A 21,091-nucleotide genomic window follows, 5' to 3' on the forward strand; every position below is an offset into this window, starting at 1 on the left:
CCCTCACTCTCCTTTGACACAGGCAGAACAGCCCTAGCTTTTCCAACCTAACCTTGTAACTAAAATCCTCCATCCCTGGATCCATTCTGGTGAATTTCCTCTGCATCCTCTCAAGGACGCTCACATTCTTTCTTAAGTGTGGTAAGCAAAACTGGAAGCAACACTCCAACTGGGGCCTAACCAGAGCTTTATAATGGTTCAGCATAACCTCCCTGCTTTGTACTCAATGCCTCTATTTATAAAGCCCAAGATCCCATATGCTTTGCTAACCACTCTCGCCATATGTCTTGCCACCTTCAAAGATTGATGCACATGAACCCCAAGTCCCTCTATTCCAGCACACTCTTTAGAACTGTGCCATTAAGTAAATATTGCCTCTCCCTATTCCTTATGCCAAAATACATCACCTCACACTTGTCACTATTAAATTCCATCTGCCACCTGTCTGCCCATTCTGCTAGCCTATCATTGTCCTGTTGCAGGCAGTTCATATCATCCTCACTGTTTGCCACTCCTCCAAGTTTGTTGTCATCGGGATATTTTGAGATTCTACTCAATATTCCAAGATCCAAGTCATTTATCTTTAGCAAAAAAAGCAGTGGTTCTAGCACTGACCCTTGGGGAACACCACTGTCGACTATCCTCCAGTCTGACAAAGAATCATTTCATAAGACTCGCTGTTTTCTGTCCTTCAACCAATTTTCTATCCAATTGGACACTGACCCTCCTATACCACGAACCTCAATTTTGTAAACCCCCTTTTTATGTGGTACCTTGTCAAACGCTTCCTTAAAATCCATATAAACAACATCCACTGCATTCCCTTCATCAACCTGCTCTGTTAGTTCATCAAAAAAAGCAGTTAGATTAGTCAAGCATGAACTCCCATTTATAAATCCATGCTCACTCTACTCAATTAACTCGAACCTATCCAAGTGACTGTTGATTTTTTACCCTGATTATTCTTTCTAAAACCTTACCCACCGCTGCTGTTAATCTAACTAGCCTGTAGTTAGCCGGACTGTCCTTACACCCTTTCTTGAATAAGGGCGTCGCATTTGCCACTGTTTAATCCTCTGGCACCTCCCCCGTATCCAGGGAAGATTGGAAGATGATGGCAAACTCTTCCATTATCTGCATCCGCATTTCCTTTCGCAACCTGGGATGCCAGCCGTCCAGATCAGGTGATTTATCTACCCTAAGCACAGCCAGCCTTTTTAGTACCTCCCTCTCTCAATTTGTACCCTCTCCATTGACTCTGCTCTCTTCACTTCGACTGATATTTTGTCAAATTCCACTTCCTTAGTGATCACTGATAGAAAGTACTCATTAAGTAGATTAACATTGCCCTGCACCTCTAAGCTTATATTACCCTTTTTGTCCCTAATAGGCCCGACTCAACCTCTTACTACCCACTTATCATTTACATGCTGCTCGAAGATTTTTGGGTTTCCTTTCATGTTGACTGTCAGTCTATTCTCATAGAAATAGAGAATAAGCAAATATAGAAGATGTAAGTATTTCCCATCCTTGATGAGGTGGAATTTTTTATGTTGTGGGTGATAATGTCTTGGCCCACGAGTGTGGTGGAAGCAGAGACAATCAATGATTTGAAAAGGAAATTAGATGGATACTTGAAGGAAAGAAACTTGCAGGAGGAAAGGGATCGAGGTGGTGAGTGGAACTGACTAGATTGCTCCGGGGAGAGCCAGCATGGACGTGATAGGCCAAATGACCACCTTCTGTGCTGTAAATGACTCTGTGTTGTTTCTCAAATTCAATCCACTGGTGCTTGGTAAATAATTTCAAAGTAAATTGTGCAACCGGAAAATCAGAACCAAGGCAATGGACGCATAAGGAAGCGAAATTGCTGAAACCCGGGATTGAACCAGGGACCTTTAGATCTTCAGTCTAATGCTCTCCCAGCTGAGCTATTTCAGCCCTACATTAACAGTGGCTTGGTGTCCTTGTTTTGGAAGAAAATACATACATTCAAGTTTTCCAAAAAATTAAAGAACACAACATGTGAGTAATATTCCCCATTGCTTTCTCAGTACTGATGGATTGTGAAGCGGGAGACAGCCAGAAGTGCCACTGAGCCGCACAGACCCGAGCTGAGAATGAAATGAGATCAAATTCAATCTTTCATAGTGAGATGCTGCTGAGAGGTAAGAGTCCTGAATCAAAGCGAGACTTGCTCATTTCAAACACTCCCTGTACTCTCTGCTCATGAAGCCTTAAAAAAGGGAAAAACAGAATGGCACTCAAACTCACAACCCTGCTATTAAAAGTCTCATATTCGACTGACAGAACTGTCACTTCTACTCGGTCTCTTATTGGATGGATGCAACTCCAACACAGGGATGGCATTTAAATCCTCCCATGGGTCCACATGTCAGACTGAGTTCCATGTTGTAGACTGAAGCAAAGGAAATCTGCTCAGTTCCAGAACTATCAGCGAATTGAAGCTGATTACGATCAACATCATCAGAGGTCAGAACTACCTGGTGAAAGAAGACACTCTGAAGAAGGATCCACAATTATTCAAAGGCATCGACAAAGTGAAAAACAAGAAAATCGATGAGTCAATGCAAGCCAAACAACAGAAACACTGAAGAATTCCATTCCATTCCAGTCCAGAACCCAGTCCTGTTGTTTTTGGAGTCAGATCACAATTACAGCAAGAACTTTATATTCCCACTTGGCTATCTGTGCATTTAGTTAATTGCAATTTTGTCGACAAGCTCTTTGAATCCAGTTGTCTGGTCCTCAAGTCAGCTCCGTGTGGAAGTCAATTCCACCTTCTGCAAGGCTGAAACCAATAGATAACCTTAATCTAAAAATGCCAGCAAACCAGAGCTCATCCGGGATTTGAAAGTGGGATCTTTCGCATGTTAATTAACCATACTCCCGAAGCAAGAATCATACCCCTAGACCAACGAGCCACTGATAAGTCAGGCTTTATTAGCTGCTGTGGAATTTCACTGGAACCCCCCAGCCAATCATCCATTTTCTTTCAGATCAAAGCAACATCCTGCAAATGCTGAAATAAAAACAGAAAGTGCTGGAAATGTTCAGCAGCTCTGGCAGCATCTGTGCTGTGAGAAACACAGTTAACGTTTCACGGCACTCACCTTTTGTTTCAGCCATCCTTTCAGACTGCTTCTGTCCATCCAATCTCACTTTCTATTCTATCCACATTCTAACCATTCACAACGTTACTACATTTTTCATGAATTCCTCATTTCTTTTATTAATGACAATTTTGTATTTCTGGCCTTTGCTTCAGACACCACCACAAGTGGAATCATGTCTCCATCTACCCAATCAAACCACTTCGCTGTCTCCTCACATTGCAATGTTTCTTTAACCCTGACAGACTGTGGAGTTTCTGCTGCTTGATTGCAGTTCTTGCTTCCCGCCAGTAGATGTCACCTCACTCCAATACAGTGAAGTTTACAAATCTGAGAGAGACACAACAGGAAATAATTGTTCACATTCTAGTGAATGTGTGGGATTTAGAAATACTAGGAGTGGAGACGAGTTATTATTTCACTCTGCTATTACATCCTTTATAATGGACTCCAGCATTTTCCCCACGACTGATGTCAGGCTTCTTTTGGGCCCCCTTATCTCGAGAGACAATGGATACACGCCTGGAGGTGGTCAGTGGTTTGTGAAGCAGCGCCTGGAGTGGCTATAAAGGCCAATTCTGGAGTGGCAGGCTCTTCCACAGGTGCTGCAGAGAAATTTGTTTGTCGGGGCTGTTGCACAGTTGGCTCTCCCCTTGCGCCTCTGTCTTTTTTCCTGCCAACTACTAAGTCTCTTCGACTCGCCACAATTTAGCCCTGTCTTTATGGCTGCCCGCCAGCTCTGGCGAATGATGGCCACTGACTCCCACGACTTGTGATCAATGTCACACGATTTCATGTCGCGTTTTTATAGCGGAGACATGGACGGCTGGTGGGTCTGATACCAGTGGCGAGCTCGCTGTACAATGTGTCTTTGGGGATCCTGCCATCTTCCATGCGGCTCACATGGCCAAGCCATCTCAAGCGCCGCTGACTCAGTAGTGTGTATAAGCTGGGGGTGTTGGCCGCTTCAAGGACTTCAGTGTTGGAGATATAGTCCTGCCACCTGATGCCAAGTATTCTCCGAAGGCAGCGAAGATGGAATGAATTGAGACGTCGCTCTTGGCTGGCATACGTTGTCCAGGCCTCACTAACCGGTATATAAATCGCTGTTTTCTTTCTGCCTCTTTTTTTAAATAGTGGAGTTACATTAACTACCGTCCAATCCATTGGAACTGTTCCAGAGTCGATAGAATTTTGAAAAAAGACCAGAAGTGCATCTGCTATTTCAAGGGCCACTTCCTTAAGTACTCTGGGATGTAGATTATCAGGCCCTGGGGATTTATCGGCCTTCAATCCCATCAATTTCCCAAACATTCCCTACTAATACTGATTTCATACAGTTCCTCCTTCTCACTAGACCCTATGTTCCCCAACATTTCTGGGAGATAATTTGTATCCTCCTTTGTGAAGAAAGATCCAAAGTATGTATTTAATTGGTCTGCCACTTCTTTGTTCCCCATTATAAATTCCCCCGTTTCTGACTGTAAGGGGCCCACATTTGTCTTCACTAATCTTTTTCTCTACACATATCTATAGAAGCTTTTACAGTCAGTTTTTATGTTCTCTGCTAATTTACTCTCATACTCTATTTCCCCCTTCTTAATCAATCCTTTTGTCCTCCTCTGCTAAATTCCAAACTGCTCACAATCTTCAGGTTTGCTGCTTGTTCTGGCCATTTTATATTTCTCCTCCTTGGATCTAATACTTTCCTTAATTTCTTTTGTGAGCCACAGTTGAGCCACCCTTCCTGTTTTACTTTTGCACAGACAGGAATGAACAATTGTTGTAATTCATCCATGCGCTCTTTAAATGCTAGCCATTGCCTATCCACTGTCAACCCTTTAAGTAACGTTCCCCAATCTATCACAGGCAACTCCCGCCTCATACCTTCATAGTTTTCTTTGTTTAGATTCAGGACCCGAGTCTCGGAATCAACTCTCTCACTCTCCATCTTAATGAAGAATTTTATCATATTATGGGCGCACTTCCCCAAGGGACCCCACACAACAAGATTGTTAACTAATCCTTTCTCATTACACAATACCCAGTCCAGGATGGCCTGCTCTCTAGAGGTGTTATACACCTCTATCAATTCTCCACTCAATCTCCTTTGAGAAAGGCAGAATAATCCTAGCTTTTCCAACCTAACCTTGTAACTAAAATCCCCCATCCCTGGATCCATTCTGGTAAATCGCCTCTGCGTCCTCTCAAGGACCCTCACATTCTTTCTAAAGTCTGCTGAGCAGAACTGGAAGCAACACTCCAATTGGGGCCTAACCAGAGTTTTATAATGGTTCAGCATAACTTCCCTGCTTTTGTACTCAATGCCTCTATTTATAAAGCCCAAGATCCCATTTGCTTTGCGAACCACTCTCGCAATATGACTTGCCTCCTTCAAAGATTGATGCACATGAACCCCAAGTCCCTCTATTCCAGCACACTCTTCAGAACTGTGCCATTAAGTATATATTGCCTCTCCCTATTCCTTATGCCAAAATACATCACCTCACACTTGTCACTATTAAATTCCATCTGCCACCTGTCTGCCCATTCTGCTAGCCTATCACTGTCCTGTTGCAGGCAGTTCATATCATCTTCACTGTTTGCCGCTCCTCCAGGTTTGGTGTCATCGGCATATTTTGAGATTCTACTCTGTATTCCAAGATCCAAGTCACTTACCTTGAGCAGAAAAAGCAGTGGTTCTGGCATTGACCCTTGGGGAACACCACTGTCGACTATCCTCCAGTCTGACCAAGAACCATTTAATATGACTCGCTGTTTTCAGTCTTCAAAACAATTTACTATCCAAATGGACACTGACCCTCCTAATCCATGAACCCCAATTTTGTTAACCACCCTTTTATGTGGTACTTTATAAAATGCTTTCGTAATATCCATATAAACAACATCCACTGCATTCCCTTCATCAGTATTCTCAGATAGTTTATCAACAAATGCAGTTAGATTCGTCAAGCATGAACTCCCATTGATAAATCCATGCCCACTCTCCTGAATTAACTCAAACCTCTCCAAAGGACTTGATTTTTTTCCCTGACCTGTTGATCTCATGCTGATATCAAGCTCACCACAGAGCATGTTTTTGGCAATGTGACCGTCATCCATTTGGCCCAGTCAACAGAGTCACCGCTGACTCAAGAGGGCAAACATGCTGCGGATCCCTGCACGCTGGTGTACTTCCGCATTCGGCACTCTGTCCTGCCAGGAGATGCACAGTATCCATCTGAGGCAGTGGAGGTGGAAGCTGTTCAGCCGCTTTTTTTGGCTTGTATAAGTTGTTGATGCTTCTCTACTATAAAGGAGGATGCTGAGAACACAAGCCTGGTACACGTGGAGCTTTGTATTTTCGGTCAGTTTGCTGTCGGTTCACACTTGTCTTCTCAACTTTGACATGACAGCTGCAGCATTGGCAATCCTGGTGCTGATTTCAGCATCAAGGGCCAGATTGCTGGTGATTGTTGATTGAAGGTATGTGAAGCTGTTGACAACCTCCAAAGTGAGGTTGTAGATGTTGATGGAAAGTGGAGTCTCTACGTCCTGGCCTGTAACTTTCATCTTCCTGATGCTGATTGTCAGTCCAAACTCTTTGCAGGCCAGGGAGAACCGATCTGCAAGCTGCTGTGACTGAACTTCATTATGGGATGTCAGCACAGCATCATCAGCAAATAGCAACTCACAGACTAGGAATTTACCCACTTTGGTCCTGGCGCACAGTCTTGCCAAGTTGAACAGCTTGTCGTCAGCTCTGATGTGCAGGTGAACACCTATATCTGAGTAATTGAAAGTGTACAATAGCAGCATGGAGAAGAATATGCCAATTATAAAGGATGTGATAACTAGACAGTTCGAAAATGATGACATGATTGGGCAGAGTCAACATAGATTTATGAAAAGGAAAACAGGTTTGAAAAACCTGTTGAGATTTTTGAGGATGTTACCTATAGAACAGATAAAGGAGAACCAGTGGATGTGTGGTATTTGTATTTTCCTTTGGTAAGGTCCCACACAGGAGGTGAGTAAACAAAATTAGAGCACATAGGCTTGGGGATAATATACTGATATGGATTGAGAATTGGTTAACAGACCGAAAACAGAGAGCAGGAATAACGGGTCCTTCTCGGGATGGCAGGCTGTTACTATTGGGGTACTGCAAGGATCAGTGTTGGAGCCACAGCTGTTAACAACCTATATAAATGATTTGGATGTGGGGATTAAATGTAATATTTCAAAGTTTGCAGATGACACAAAGCTCGGTGAAGTGTGAGTTGTGAGGAGGATGCAGAGAGGCTTCCAGGGGACCTGGAGAGGCTAAGTGAATGGGCAAGAACATGGAATATAATGTGAATAAGTGTGAAGTTATTCACTTTGGTAGAATAAACAGAAAGACAGAGTATTTCTTAAATGGTGAGAGGTTGTGAAGTGTCGATGTCCAAAGGGACCTGGGTGTCCTTGTTCCTGAGACACTAAAAGCTCTTGTGCAGGTGCAGCAATCAATTAGGAAGGCAAATGGTATGTTGTACCCACACGAGGGGTCATGAGTACAGGAGTAAAGATGTCTTGCTGCAATTGTCTAGAGCCTTGGTGAATCCGCACTGGAATATTGTGTACAGTTTAGCCTCCTCATCTTATGAAGGATACACTTGCCATAGAGGGGGTGAAACAGAGGGTCAACAGACTAATCTTTTTTTTGCATTTATTTCATTTCATCTCAGTTTGTTCAGTTTGCTTACCTACTGTTTTTTCAGGTTTGTACTTCCTGCTGTTCAATATTCAGTCCATTAACACCTAATCTGTACTAATGCTTTGCCTTTCAACACACCATTAACATATTGTTTGCCTTTGCTGCATGACCTTTTGGTCAGCTATGTGGCCTTGTCCAATCTACACCTTCTCCTTTGTTATCTCTTGCCCCACCCCCACCCCACTTGCTTATAACCTGTGACTTTTCTAATATATGTCAGTTCCGAAGATGGGTCACTGACCTGAAACGTTAACTCTGCTTCTCTTTTCACAGATGCTGCCAGACCTGCTGAGTGGTTCCAGCATTTCTTGTTTTTATGTCACCAGACTAATCCCTGGGATGGTGGGATTGTTTTATGAGGAAACTGGGCCTGTATTCCTTAAAGTTTCGAAGAATGAGAGGTGATCTGATTGAAACTGACAAAATTCTTACAGGGCGTGACAGTGTGGATGTAGACAGGATGTTTGCCCTGGTTGGTGAGTCTAAAACCAAAGGACATCGTCTCAGAATAAGGAGTAGGCCATTTAAAACTGAGATGGGTGGAATTTCTTCACTCAGACGGTGGTGAATCATTGGAATACTGTGCCCCAGAGGGCTGTGGCAGCTCAATCATTGAGCATGTTCAAGACAGAAATTGATAGAAATCTTGATACTCATGACATCAAGGGATATGGGGATAGCATGGGAAAGGGGCTTTGAGGTAGGTGATCAGCCATGATCGAATTGAATGACAGAGCAGGCTCGACGGGCTGAATAGCTTACTCCTATGTTCCTCTGTTCCTAAGAGAGTTGGCGCCAGCGCGCAGCCCTGCTTTACCCCACTGCTGATCTTGAAAGCGTCTGATGTTGCTCCATTGTAACTGATGGAACTGTGCATGTTCTCGTGGAAAGAAGAGATGATGCCCAAGAGGTCAGGAGGGCAGCCTGTGTTCCATTGCAGTTTGAAGAGGCCGTCTCTGCTGACAAGATCAAAGGCCTTAGTGATGTTAACAAAAATGTGTGAGGCTCTGTGGCGCAATGGATAGCGTGTTGGGCTTCTAAATAATGATTGAGACGATATTCAAAGGTTGTGGGTTCAAGTCCCACCAGAGTCAGATTTTGGACCAGAAACAGAGGAGCACAACGGAACAACAAATGAAGAAATGCGCCAAAAGCACAGACTCGGAGACAGAGCGAGAGAGAGGAGCAGAGCAGGGGGAAAAAAAATCGAGGAGTGACGTCACAATGGAGAGTGAGAGCAGGGAAACAGAGAGCCGCTGGGGTGAGGATACAGGATTTGGTTCTTTCTTCGGTGCAGTGGAATGAGCTGTTTGGTGAGGATCTGGTGAGCTGTGACATCACAGGCAAGCAGGTAGTTGATTGGTTTGGAAGAACCGACCTGCTTGATGCGCATCTGGTAAGTGATTAAGATCCATTTTAGTCCTAAAGTTTAAAATAGTAATCAAACTAGTGGTAAGTCTAATAAAATATGCAATAAAATGAATAATTGAATAAAATATTTAAGTAGTTAATTGAAACACGTTAAGGATGACAGGACAGGTGATGTGTCACAGCTGCAGCATGTGGGAGTTCCTGGATGCCAGTGTGATCCAGGGCAAACACGTCTGCAGTAAGTGTTTGCGGCTCAAAGAGGGAGAAAAAAGGAATGTAGTGGTAGTAGGGGACAGTATAGTAAGGTGGATTGACTCTGTTCTCTGCAGCAAAAGCAAGAGTCCAGACGGCTGTGTTGCCTGCCGGTGCCAGGATTCAGGACATCTGCTCAGGGCTGGAGCGAAACATACAATGGGAGGGGGAGTATCCAGTCGTCGTGGTCCATGTCGGTACCGAAGACATAGGCAGGACAAGGAGAGAGGTTCTGCAAAGTCAGTATGAGGAACTAGGCACCAAATTAAGAAGCAGAACCTCAAAGTTAATCATCTCTGGATTATTACCTGAGCCATGTGCAAATTGGCATAGGACAAATAAGATTAGAGAAAGTAATGTGCGGCTGAAAGACTGGTGTGGTAGTAGTGGGTTCTGGTTCGTGGGGCATTGGCACCAGTACTGGGGAAAGAGGTGGCTGTACCGTTGGGACGGTCTACACCTGAACCGTGCTGGTGCCGGTGTTCTCGCGAGCCACATAACGAGGGACGTAGAGACGGTTTTAAACTGAATAGTGGGGGCAAGGGATCAAATTTGGGAAGATATGGTGAATCAAGGAGGAGAGGCAAGGCAAGAGAGAAAGGTATAAATATGGGAAATGATAAACAGACTGTGACAGGAAGGGACAGAATGTACAAATCTAAGAGTAAATCGACAGATAAGGCTAGAGGTGACAAAAATAATAAAAGGACAAAACTAAATGCTCTGCATCTGAATGCATGGAGCATTTGAAACAAAACAGATGAACTGGGAGCACAAATAGAATAAATAAGTACGATCTGATAGTCATTACAGAGACATGGCTGCAGGGCGACATAGATTGGGATGTGAATATTGGAGGTGACATGGCATTTTGGAAGGACAGGAAGCTAGGAAAAGGTGGCGGGGTAGCTCTGTTAATTAATGATGGTATTAGCGTAACAGAGAGGAATGACCTGAGTTCTGGAGATCAGGATGCAGAAGCAGTTTGAGTACAAATGAGAAATCATAAAGGCAAGAAGTCACTTGTGGGAGTGGTGTACAGGCCACCTAACATTAACCACACTGTCAGATGGGATATAAAGGAAGAAATAATGGCAGCTTGTCAGAAAGGTACTGTGATAATTATGGGGGATTTTAATCTACAGATAGATTGCAAAATTCAGATGGGCAGAGGTAGCCTAGATGAGGAATACATAGAATGTTTTGGGGATAATTTCTTGGAACAATACATTCTGGAGCCAACCAGAGAGCAGGCTATACTAGACCTGGCATTGTGCAACGAGATAGGATTAATTAATGACCTCATAGTTAAGGTGCCCCTAGGTAGTAGCAATTATAATATGATTGAATTTTACATTCAGTTTGAGGGAGAGGAGAGTGGGTCCCAGACTAGTATTTTAAATTTAAATAAGGGCAATTATAAGGTCATGAAAGCAAAGCTAGCTAAAGTGAACTGGAAATTAGGTTAAGGGATAAGTCATTAGAGATGCAGTGGCAGACATTTAAGGGGAAATTTCAGAATACACAGAATAGATACATTTCAACGAGAAAGAAAAGTTCCAAAGGTGGGACTCACCATCCATGGTTCACGAAAACAGTTAAAGATACTATCAAACTTAAAGAAAAAGCCTATAATTGCGCAAAGATGGGAGGCAGGTCAGAAGATTGGACAGAATATAAAAAAAACAGCAAAGAATGACTAAAAGATTGATAAGGAAGGTAAAATTAGAGTATGAGAGAAAGCTCGCAAGAAATTTCAAGACAACTAGTAAGAGTTTCGATAGATATTTTAAAAAGAAAAGAGTTAACAAAGCGACTGTTGGTCCAATAGAAAGTGTGTCTGGGGAATTAATAATGGATAATTAAGAGATGGCAAATGAATTGAACAGATACTTTGCATCGGTCTTCACTATTGAGTATACAAATAACATCCCAGTATTAGCCGTATATCAGGAAATTGAAGGGATGGAGGAACTCAAGAAAATTCCAATCACCAGGGAAGTGGTACTAAACAAATTGTTGGAGCTGCGGGTTGACAAGTCGCCAGGTCCTGAATTGGCTAGTGAGATAGTTGATGCGCTGGTTTTAATATTCAAAAATTCCCTAGATTCGAGAAGGTTCCGTTAGATTGGAAAAGAGTGAATGTAACTCATTTATTCAAAAAGGGAGGGAGACAGAAAGCAGGAAACGACAGGCCAGTTAGCTTAACATTTGTCTGAAGGAAAATGTTTGGAGCAATTACAGAGGATGTTATAGCAGGGCATTTAGAAAAAATTAAGGTAATCAGGCAGAGTCAACATGGTTTTTTGAAAGGGAAATCATGTTTATCCAATTTATTGGTGTTCTTTGAGGGAGTTACATGTGCTGTGGATAAAGGGGAACCAGTGGATGTATTGTATTTCGATTTCCAGAAGGATAAGGTGCCATATCAAAGGTTATTGCAGAAAATAAAAGCTCATGGTGTCGGGGATAACATATTGGCATGGATAGAAGATTGGCTAGCTGACAGGAAACAGAGAGTCAGCATAAATGGGTCATTTTCTGGTTGGCAAGAAGTAACGAGTGGTGTGCCACAGGGATCTGTGCTGGGGCCTCAACTTTTTACAATTTATATAAATGACATAGATGAAGGGACCGAAGGTATTGTTGCTAAATTTGCTGATCACAAAGATAGGTAGGAAAGTAGGTTGTGAAGAGGACATAAGGGGGCTACAAAGGGATAGAGATAGGTTAAGTGATTGGGCAAAGACCTGGCAAATGGAGTATAATGTGGGAAAGTCGGAAATTGTCCACTATGGCAGGAAGAATAAAAAAGCATATTATCTAAATGGTGAGAGATTGCAGAGCTCTGAGATGCAGAGGGATCTGGGTGTCCGAGGGCATGAATTGCAAAAGGTTAGTATGTAGGTCCAGCACGTAATTAGGAAAGCTAATAGAATGTTATCATTTATCACCATGGGGATTGAATACAATAGTAGGGAGGTTATGCTTCAGCTATACAGGACATTGGTGAGACCTCTTCTGCAGTACTGAGTACTGTACTGGTCTCCTTATTTGCGGAAGGATGTAAATGCATTGGAGGTAGTACAGAGAAAGTTTACGAGACTAACACATGGAATGGGCGGGCTGTCTTACGAGGAAAGATTGGACAAGCTAGGCTTGTCTCCGCCAGAGTTTAGAAGAGAAAGAGGCGACATGATTTGTTATTTAATTTATTAATTAACAAATTAGCTATCCTCCAGTCTTCCGGTACCTCACCTGTAGCTAACGATGATACAAAAATCTCTGCCAGCGCCCCAGCAATCTCCTCCCTTGCTTCCCATAGCATCCTAGGATACATCTGATCAGGCCCTGGGGATTTATCCACCTTAATGCGCTTCAAAACCTCCAACACCTCCTCCTTTGTAATGTTGATATGCTGCAGGATATCGCTGTTCCCTCCCTTGAACTCACTAGCTTCCATGACCTTCTCCACGGTAAATACAGACGAGAAATATTCATTTAAGACCTCGCCCATTTCGCGTGGCTTCACACATAGATTGCCACACTGATCCTTAAGGGGACCTACTCTCTCCCGAGCTACCCTTTTACTCTTAATATACTTATAGAATCTTTTAGGATTCTCCTTTATCTTATCTGCCAGGGAAATCTCATGGCCCCTTTTCGCCCTCCTAATTTCCTTCTTAAGTATACTCCTATATCCCCTATACTTCTCGAGGGACTCGCTCGATCCCAGCTGCCTATACCTGACGTATGCCTCCTTCTTTGTCCTGACCAGACCCTCAATATTCCTCGTCAACCAAGGTTCCCTAAACTTGCCAGCCTTGCACTTCCATCTAACAGGAACATGCTGGCCCTGAACGCTTCCTATCTCACTTTTAAAAGCCTCCCACTTGCCAGAAGTCCCTTTACCTGTAAACAGCCTCTCCCATTCAACTTTTGAGAGTTCCTGTCTGATGCCATGGAAATTAGCCTTCCCCCAATTTAGGACTTCAACCTGAGGACCAGTCCTATTCTTTTTCATAACTATCTTGAAGCTAATAGAGTTATGGTCACTGGTCCCAAAGTGCTCCCCCACTGCCATATCAACCACCTGCCCATCCTCATTTCCTAAGTGGAGATCGGGTGCAGCCCCTTCTCTAGTCGGGCCATCCACGTACTGCTTCAGAAAACTATCCTGCACTCACTTAACAAATTCTTCCCCATCTGATCCCTTAGCACTAAGGCAGTCCCAGTCAATATTAGGGAAGTTAAAATCACCTACTATTACAACCCTATAATTGCTATACCTATCTGTGATTTCCCTACATATATGCTCCTCCACTTCCCTCTGACTATTGGGGGGCCTATAGTATAATCCCATCAAAGGGATCACCTTTTTATTATTTCTAAGTTCTACCAGTATGGCCTCACTGGACATTCACCCCGGAATATCCTCTCTAAGTACTGCCGTGATGTCCTCCCTAATCAATAGTGCAACTCCCCCTCCTCTCTTACCTCCAACTCTGTCACGCCGGAAGGATCGGTACCGCGGAACATTGAGCTGCCAGTCCTGCCCATCCCTCAACCACGTTTCCGTAATAGCTACAATACCACATTCCCATGTACCGATCCATGCTCTGAGTTCATCTGCCTTACCTGTAAGGATACTTGCATTAAAGTAAATGCGGTTTAGCCCACCAGACCTTCCACGCTCCCTGTCCTGCCCCTGCCTGGCCTGCCTACTGGACTTGCTTGCTTTAACCTCTCCATTTGCCTCAACTATCTCATCGGAGAGACTACTACTTTGGGTCCCACCCCCGCTGCAAGACTAGTTTAAACCCTCCAGAGTATTACTATAAAATCTCCCTACAAGGATACTGGTCCCCTTCCAGTTCAGATGCAACCCATCCCTCTTGTACAGGTCACCTCTGCACCAGAAGAGATCCCAATGATCCAAGTACCTGAAGCCCTCCCGCCTACGCCAGTCTTCAGCAATGCATTCATTTGCCTAATCCTCCTATTCCTACCCGCACTAGCACGTGTCACAGGGAGTAATCCTGAGATTACAACCCTAGAGGTCCTGCTCTTTAACCTTCTGCCTAACTCCCTATATTCACTTTGCAGAACCTCATCTCTCTTCCTGCCTATGTCGTTCGTACCAATATGGACCATGATCTCTGGCTGCACACCCTCCCCTTTCAGAATTTCCGGCAGCTGCTCCGAAACATCCTTGACCCGAGTATTAGGGAGGCAACATACAATCCTGGAGTCTCGTTTGTGGCCACAGAAACGCCTATCTGCACCACTTATGATAGAATCCCCTATCACAATAGCTCTTCCTCGCCTTTTCCTCCCCTGCTGTGCAGCAGAGCCCTCCGTGGTGCCACGGACCGCGCTGTTGCTCTTTTCCCCTGGGAGGTCTTCCCCCCAACAGGAACCAAAGCAGTGCATCTGTTTGAGAGGGGGATGGCCACAGGGGACTCCTGCACTACCTGCCTGCTCCTACTATTCCATCTGGTGGTCACCCATCCCTTTTCTGCCTGTGCATCCATTACCTGCAGTGCGACCACCTCACTAAACATGCTATCCATGACGCCCTCAGCTTCGTGGATGCTCCACAGTGAAACCACCTGCAGTTCAAGCTCCATAATGCGAGTAGCCAGTAGCTGCAGCTGGATACACTTCCTGCACACATGGTCGTCATGGAGACTGGGAGGGTTCCTGAATCCCCACATAGCGCAGGAGGAGCATATCACGGGGCTGAGCTCTCCTGCCATGACTTACCCTTAGATTAATCAGTTACTCCCTTAATTAAAAAATACTAATGACACTAGGGGCCTTGTTCTACCCACTACAATCTAAAGTCCTTCATAAGCTACACTGAATAAAAAAAACACTTTAGTAGTACTCATCTTATCAGCAGAGGTTTTTTTTTCAAGTAAAAAACTTTGCCCTTTTCTTTACGATATTTAAATACACTAACAGCAGTGACTCACCAACCAATCACCTTGCAGCCCTCCTCTGACATCACAGTTGGCTTCTTTTTTTTCAAAACTCCAGCACACTGGAAGAGCTCCACTCCACTCCTGGAAGGTAAGAGACTGGGCCTCGATCCTCGGATTGGATTTATAGGCTCCGCTCTCGGAGTTCTCCTCATATCGGTCCATATAGGTCTGCTCCGCTCTGCTCCTCTCCGCTCCCGGAAGGTAATTCACCAGCTTTTGCAGAAAAGTAGGTCTTAAGCTGTTGCAGTACCTGTTAGAAAGATAGTCTAAGTTATTCTGAAGCCACCTTCCAATGTCATCTACATGGAAGCAGGATTTTAAAGGATAAGATGTAGTTTTTAAAAGTCACTTCAATCTTGCTCAAGAGTCTTTACAAAGAAGCCAAGTAAATCTTGATAAAAAGTCATATACATTTAGAGATCTTTTAAAAGCACTTCAATCTTGTTAATAAAAAGTCAGATGTAAATTTAAGAACTCTGATCAGGCGATGCTAAAAAGTTACATGCAATTAAGAAATAAAATACAACATTTAAAATGTCTGAACTCCCTCTGAAAGTTGACAACTGCTGCTGCCGGTGTCTTCCTGGAATAGTGGAGCTGTTGTGTCAACAGAAAAGTCCTTCCCGAGCACCCCTGAGCCTGTTGGTACCGGCTTTAATCCAACCCAGGTAAAAATCAGGGTACATTGTGGGCAATGAGCCCAAATTGCTGAACTACAGGTCCCTGTCACTTTAAAGAGTGGGCTGGTGCGATTATGATCAGAGGCTCCTTCTAAGCACATTTCTCACCACCACAACTTCCAGATGCTGGTGTTAGTGTGTGCATGTACCAGCAGTTGCAGTGCTGTTCAGACCCTCAATAGCAGTGAAAGTCTCAGAGTTCACCGCTATTGGGGCTGTAAAATCCAGGCCAATATCTCACAGTCCTGTTCGATTTGCTCTCCCTCTGTACAAAATCAAACTCCACACAGTGTCTTTCACTCACTCCTGTTTCCAGCCCTGATGGTGCAGAAATCCCCTCTCAAAGGTACACAATCCAGTTGACTTCTGATCAAATACCTCCCTCCTCATTCAATAGAGGAAACAGTGACATGAACAGGAGTCAGGTGCAAGAAAGTTTCACCAACAGAGCAAAGAAAGTCACCAACAAAAGTCACCCCTACTTTCCAAATCATTTCACTGGAATATTCTTTCACTTGTTTTGTCGGATGACTGCAATAAATCTGAAAATGAGCACCATGAGGTTTGTGTTCACTAGTCACTTGTTCTCCTGTGTTTGTCTGTCAGGTTTGTAATTCAGTTTGTATTGGATATTGAAGAGAATCTCTTTTCAAGATGATTGCACATCGCACTGTGTTTAAAGCAACCAACTTGGAAAATGGCAGAAAATGAATGTTTCAATACCTGTGTGACCAGATTCTTCCAATGCTTTTCAACAGCTAGATTGATGATGCTTGCAATCTGTATCCTGTGGAGAATGGGAGAGGAGAATAAAAACATGGTGCATGAACAGGACAGACTGTGTAAAATGGGAGCACAGAAATACTGCCACCTCATTGAAAGTTAATGAGATTTATTCCAAGTCAGACACCTGTCCACAATGAACAAGTGAATACATTAATTGTCCACTTTCAATCTAAATGGGACTGAGGTTCCAACAGAGAGGTTTTCTGGAAAATAGCTGCTGCAGTTTTAAAATTGATGAACTGGAACATCTTATACTAACTTTCAAATAACTGGAGTGATTGTATAGTTCTCATAGTGGAGAGAAGGAGTTGTTTATAAATATAAGCAGAGAAACACATTTGTGGATTGGTGAATGAGCTTTAACTTTCTGAAATGTATTTGTCCATTGGTTGCAGGTCACTGGAAATTCTTTTTTACATTTCAATTGTAGCAGCAGCAGTTAACAGCAAAATGTCTGATTAATCAGAGTAGTGGGTCTGGGAAACACTTAAACAGCCGAGACCCTGTAAAACAGAACTCCAAGTAATAGTTTAAATAAGGCACTGAACTGACAGAGCGGTAAAGGCCTGCTCAGGTCAGGAACCTGACAGAACCACATTCGACCCGAGCCCGACCCGGCCCGAGTATCTCCATTTATTCCCACGCCCAAACTAACCCGAGCCTTACCCGACCACTGGAATGTTCACTTTATCTGCCTCCCGATTCCGAATCTACAGGAAGCTGCAGCATGAGCGCAATGACGTCATAGAGATGCTCACTTGCTCACTGAGCAGACTCAGAGTTTCCCTCCTTGATGACCCGGACTCCCAGCTTAGGTTGGCTTTTCAACTTTTGACACTTATTAAACTCAACTTCCCAGCAGAGTTAAATGTAATACTTACTGTGTGTGTCCGACACGGACTCAGCCCGACCTGGACCCAGCCCGACCCGAACCTGGCCCGACCTGACCCGAGCCCGAAAGCCAGACCCGGAGGAGCGACCCAACACGACCCGGACCCGACACAGGTCGTCGGGTCCCGTCGGGTTCAGGTCGGGTGGCAGGCCTTTCCAGAGCGGAGGTCAGATGAGGATTGAATTAATTTCAATCACTGAAACTGAACAAGAAGTAAATCTGTCAGGAATGGAAGACTTTGCTTTCTGTGTGAGCTTGTGGCGCAACGGTAGCGTGTCTGACACCACATCAGAAGGTTGTGTGTTCAAATCACGTCAGGCTCAGTTATGTTTTCCAGCAGCTCATGTTCCTGGATTTTATATCAGAAGAGAGTTCGTTCTCTTGGAATGTTCGTGCATGGTAGAATTTCAAGATCAACTTTAATAGATTAAAATCCTGATTTCTGGTTCCGTTCCATTTCCATGCGCAGTTCTTATTTCACACTGTTTTATATCAGAACAATGCTTCAGGGATGTGCTGTGTCCATTGTTTGCATAATCGCTCTGTCACCCAGTGTGAGAAATAAAACACAAACCGCACAGCGTGCGGCTCAAACCCATACCTGGCTCTGTCTATCGGCCGCTTAGTTCAGTTGGTTAGGACGCAGTGTTGATAACAACAAGGCTGTGGATTTGATCCCCATGTGCGCTGTCACATGGTCAGTCATTAATTTGACACATTTTTGGAACACTTAAAATCCAACTTTTAGATGCAAACAAGTTTACATAAAATGTCAAAGGGAATTTATTTTGAATAACATCCATTGCATCTTTGTCACTGGTCTGGAGTAACACAGAATTCTTTCCAATCATCTTCCGTTTGCTGATAAACTTTGAACTCGTGGCCTTTCTCGTTAATGGTCACGAGCAGCAAAAACAGACAGAGCAAGTCTGACCGCCCAGAGATGTGGAAAAGGCTTCAGTTTGGGACAAATGCAGCAAATCAAATGTTCACCCGGCCCCGAAAGATTCAAAAACTGGGGAAAAGGACACAAGGAGATAGAGAATAAGCTAAAGCTGACAATGTAAATATTTCCCATCATTGATATCTCTCTATTCCAATCCAACCTTCAGAGTTGGGTAAATAATTTCAGTGCAAATTGTGCAGCTCAAGAGTCAAAACCAAAGGGCGATGCAGAATAAAGGAGAACTGCCAAAACCCCAGATTGAACCAGGGATCTTCAGTCCAACACACTCCCAACTGAGCTATTTCAGTCTCACAGGCTTGGGATGATAAGTGGCAAGTAACATTCGCACCACACAAGTGCCAGGCAATGACCATCTCCAACAAGAGAGAATCTAACTATCTCCCCTTGACAGTCAATAGCACTACAATCACTGAATCCCCCACCATCAACATCATGGAGGTTACCATGGGTAGCCATACAAATAATGTGACTACAAGAGCAGGTCAGAGGCTTGGAATCCTGAGGTGAGTAATTACAGTGCAGCTGTTGGCTCCACCCCAGGGGCTGAATTTGTTCTGTAAACCATGAAGCAGCTTCCTCTCAAATCCCAGATTTATCAATAAATCCTCTTACAAAAGCCCCAAAGTGTGATATATTCCTCTCACTCATCCATGACTCCTGACTCCCCAAAGCCTGTCCACCATCTGCAATTCACAAGTCAAGAGTGTGATGGAATACTCTCCACTTGCCTGGATGGGTGCAATTCCAACTCAAGAATCTCAACACCGTCCAGGACAAAGCAGCCCACTTGATTAGCACCCCATCTACAAACATTCACTCCCTCCATCATCGGCACACAGTGGCAGCAGTGTGTACCGTCTACAAGATGCACTACAGCAATGCACCAAGACTCCTTAGACAGCACCTTCCAAACCCAGCGACCTTTACCACCGAGAAGGGCAAGGGCAGCAAATGCAGGGGATACCACCACCTGCAAGTTCCCCTCCAAGCCACACACCATCCTGACTTGGAACAATATCGCCGTTCCTTCACTGTCGCTGGGTCAAAATCCTGGAACTCCCTTTCTCACAGCACTGTGGGTGTACCTACCCCACATAGACTGCAGCGGTTCAAGAAGGCAGTTCACCACCACCTTCTCATGGGCAATTAGGGATGGGCAATAAATGCTGGCCTAGCCAGCGATGCCCACATCGCATGAATGAATGAATAAAAATGTGAAGTTTTCCTTGTGTCATTCTTTTGGTATAAAATATAACCCTGGTGGAATTGCCCCTCCCACTCACACCTCACTTCATAGAACATAGAAAATGGAGAAAATTTATGGCACAGAATGAGACCATTTAGCAATCGTGTCTGTGCCAGCTGAAAAAGAGCGATCCAGCCCAATCCCACTTTCCAGGTCTTGGGAATGGGATCTGAACAGATGTCAGAGCTCACATTATGTGAATGTTCTGTTGAAGTGTTGGTGAGCTGATATACCAGTGGAGATTCACACTGTTGGACACAGTGTGAAATACATTCAAGTATTTATAAAACATTACAACATGTGAGTAATATTCCCCATTGATTTCTCAGCACTGATGGATTGTGAAGTGGGAGACAGCCAGAAGTCCCAGTGATCCACACTGACCCTGAGCTGAGAATGAAATGAGAAAAAGTTCAATCTTCAGCAGCGAGATGCTGCAGAGAGGTAAGAGTCCTGAATCAAGGAGAGACTTTCTCATACTGCTGTTGAATCTCATTTCAAACACTCCTTGAACTCTCTGCCGAGGAATTCAGAGCTGGATAACGCCTGTAAAATCAGCCTAAAAAGGAAATAGAAAACACCCACCGTGGGCTCAAACTCAAAAACTTGAGATTCAGAGTTTCATGCTTTCATCGACTGAGCTCACTAGGCCTGAGACAGTGTCCCCGGCCTGTCTGTTATTGGACGGTGCAGCTGTTGGCTCCACCCCAGGGGCTGAATTTGTTCTGTAAACCATGAAGCAGCTTCCTCTCAAATCCCAGGTTTATCAGTAAATCCTCTTACAAAATCCCCAAAGTGTGATATATTCCTCTCATTCATCCAGAATAAAAGTTACATCTTTTGCTCTTTTTACCTTCCAAACATTGACTTCTATTTTGCTCAGCATTTATTTCTCTCTCCTTTTTATGTTGTGCATTTCCTAATAAACATTTCATTTCAATTATTTATGAGGGATGAAATGAACAGAAAAGATTTTCTGCAATGGTACCGGGGTGTGGGACAGAGTGAGTGGTTCGG

At 44.0% G+C, this 21,091-nt stretch overlaps 2 non-coding genes across 2 annotated transcripts; one reads left to right on the plus strand and one right to left on the minus strand.

Moving 5' to 3' along the window:
* Positions 1-1,868: 1,868 nt before the first annotated feature.
* On the minus strand, positions 1,869-1,941 carry trnaf-gaa (transfer RNA phenylalanine (anticodon GAA)). Its single transcript has one exon. It is a non-coding gene; the product is annotated as a tRNA-Phe (tRNA).
* Positions 1,942-8,896: 6,955 nt separating this feature from the next.
* Positions 8,897-8,987, plus strand: trnar-ucu (transfer RNA arginine (anticodon UCU)). The gene is given in 2 exon segments: positions 8,897-8,933; positions 8,952-8,987. It is a non-coding gene; the product is annotated as a tRNA-Arg (tRNA).
* Positions 8,988-21,091: the final 12,104 nt, after the last annotated feature.

The sequence above is a fragment of the Heterodontus francisci genome, unplaced genomic scaffold (genome assembly GCF_036365525.1).
Source record: "Heterodontus francisci isolate sHetFra1 unplaced genomic scaffold, sHetFra1.hap1 HAP1_SCAFFOLD_58, whole genome shotgun sequence".
NCBI lineage: Eukaryota > Metazoa > Chordata > Chondrichthyes > Heterodontiformes > Heterodontidae > Heterodontus > Heterodontus francisci.